Genomic DNA, 2917 nt, shown 5'->3' on the forward strand with positions numbered 1-2917 from the left:
CCGCATCTCTCTCAGCCCGGGCCCCTCCGAGCCCCAGAAGGGGACAGAGGGAGGCAAGGGCCAGCCCGCGGTTCGGCCCCGGTGGCACTCGGTGCCCGCAGGGGAGGGGTGTTAGCGGCGCTTCTCCGCCCGGCATGGGCGCTGGGTGTCCGGTGTGCTCTGTAAGGGAGTTCCTGCAGAGGAGAGCGTGTCCCTGTGAATGTAAACATGTATACACACACGTATGTATGATATACGGGATATACACACATGTATGTATGATATAGAGGATATACACACATGTATGTATGATATAGAGGATATACACACATGTATGTATGATATACAGGATATACACACACGTATGTATGATATACGGGATATACACACATGTATGTATGATATAGAGGATATACACACACGTATGTATGATATACAGGATATACACACATGTATGTATGATATACAGGATATACACACATGTATGTATAATATACAGGATATACATGTATGCATGATACACAGGATATGCAGATATGTATGTATGGTATACAGGATATAAATACACATATGTATGATATGACATACAGGATATACACACACATATGTATGATATACAGGATATACACACATGTATGTATGATATACAGGTGTTTATGTATGTGTATCCTGCCTCCCCCAGCCCCAGCCTGCCGTGCTTTTCCATCCCAGTTCACAAGCACAGGGCAAGGCCCCGGTGCTGCATCACCTGCACCTCTGCAGAGGAGCTGCGGGAATCAGCCCCTCCTGGCAGACACCAAAATCGCCAAAAAGGCTTCTCTGAAACATTAATGAGTCACCAATCTCAAACCTGACAGATGGCAAAGTCACCAAAATGCTTGTTTGCGAAACGAAAATATAAAATAATTCACTCATCGTGCAGGCAAAAAAGGCAATGTGTGCCTCACTGAAGGAGAGGTTCTGCATCCAAGGAGAATCACTTGGGTACTACAGTAATGCCCAAAGAGCCAATCCCTCAGCAAATTCAGATTCCCTCTTGCCGTGCTGGGAGGAGAGGAGCTCAGAGGCTCCAGCCTGGAAGCTCTGATTGCAAACATTCCCTCTGAGGGTGGTACCTGTGAGGAGCTGCTTCCCAGGCAGTGCTGTCACACGAGGAGTGGTGCCTGAGCTCCAAACCCAAGGCTGGTTCATCCTCCTGGAGCCCCCTCTGTGCACGGTTCAGACAGGCAGGAGGTGGGCTGGAAGGTTTTCTCCAAGAGAACTCCAGGGAAGCGTGAGATGGACATTCTGGGGGGAAAGGGCACATTTCAGTTACATTTCAGTTACATTTCACTTCCATCACGACCACTTCCAGCCATTCCAGAATCCCAACCAGCCCAATCCTCGGAGCACTAATCCAAACCTGACATCTAGTGGCTGCTAAGGGGCTCAAAAATCTGCTGCTGACTTTAGGGAAACATCTAAATTCTAGAAGGGAGCAAAAACAGAAATTACCTTGGCACAAAGCACTTTCCTCCAGTTTTCAAGGAGAAATGGGATCCTGAGGAGACGGAAAAGACTCTGACAATTAATTAAAAATAAACAACAAAACATTTATCACAGGTTTTCTGTAACCCCCAAAGCCTTTTTTTACTTTACTAGTTTACCATTAGAGGCCATTTTTGTTGCTGCATTTCATGATTTATCCCAGGACCATGAAATCATGAAAAGAACCAGATACTTACAACAAATGGGATTATCCCTGTGTCAGCCTTGGTACATCAGGATGCAGCAGACAGGACTGGGATTGAAATCAGGTATTTGCTTCAGGTGTTTTCAAATAAATACTCAAACTCAGTTATGTATTTAGGGGAACATAATAATTTATTGAGGGATTTACTTCTCCAGTGCTCCAGGCCAAGCTCCTCAAGGCCAATAATGACCTAGAACCAGGATCTCCTGAGCTGGAAGGGACCCACAGGGATCAAGTCCATTTGCTGGCCCCAAGAATCCCACCATGGGCATTTTACACCTGATATGAACCCACAGAGACATTTCCATGAACTCCCACAAGAACGGGACACAGTTATCCTGATCTAATTCTTCCAAAGGGGAATTTCTTCCTGGCCTCAGAGCTGAGGACTGAAATGCCAGGTTCCAGAGGCCATGGGACAGCAGCCACTGAACTGCCCTGTTCCAAGCACACCTCGTGCTTAACTCTCTTACAAATTATTGCAAATTATTGCATGGGAGTTCATTCTGCAACTGTTTTTCCATTTGTACTCCTGAGAAAACACCAGCCTGGCACTGGGGTGTGTTCCCAGAGCCGATATCTTCAAAGCAGCTGCCAATGGCGGGTGTTGTTATCAGCCCGGCCCTGAGCATTACCTCTCCTCAGGGCCCCGAGTTCTTCCGCAGGATCTTTGAAGACTATTTGATTATCCAATCAGCTCTCCATGTGCTAACACTCACAGCTTGGCACATCAAAAAGGAGGAGGGAAGGAATGATTTGTCAGAAGCACAAACAATGAGCAGGAGCAGGAGCAAATGGACCATTTGTGAGGAGGGATGGGGATGTTTTGAAGCAGTTATTTGGAAAAGCTGCCTTGATCCTGCTGGCATCAATCCCCCATTTCTTCAGCAAACACCTCAGCTGTGCTGATAAAGAGCTCAGAGCTGCTTTACCTGGGTAAATGGAAGAGGTGGCAGCTTCTAGAACCATTAAATGGTCACAAGACCTGAGATGACCTCACTCCTAACCCAGGCCATGCTTTCTCCAGAAGAAAACCCAGGCCACTCTCTCCACCCACCAGCACACTCAGGGAACCTTCTAGAAACATTACCTACAATTATTTTAGGGGGATTCCTTATCCAGGAATGGAATCTCCAAAGAAACTTCTTTGGATTAATCCAGCTAAACAAAACCTGTCAGGGTGAGAGCTGGACTCCAGGTGTGGCT

The sequence above is a fragment of the Geospiza fortis genome, unplaced genomic scaffold, assembly GCF_000277835.1.
Source record: "Geospiza fortis unplaced genomic scaffold, GeoFor_1.0 scaffold102, whole genome shotgun sequence".
Lineage (NCBI taxonomy): Eukaryota > Metazoa > Chordata > Aves > Passeriformes > Thraupidae > Geospiza > Geospiza fortis.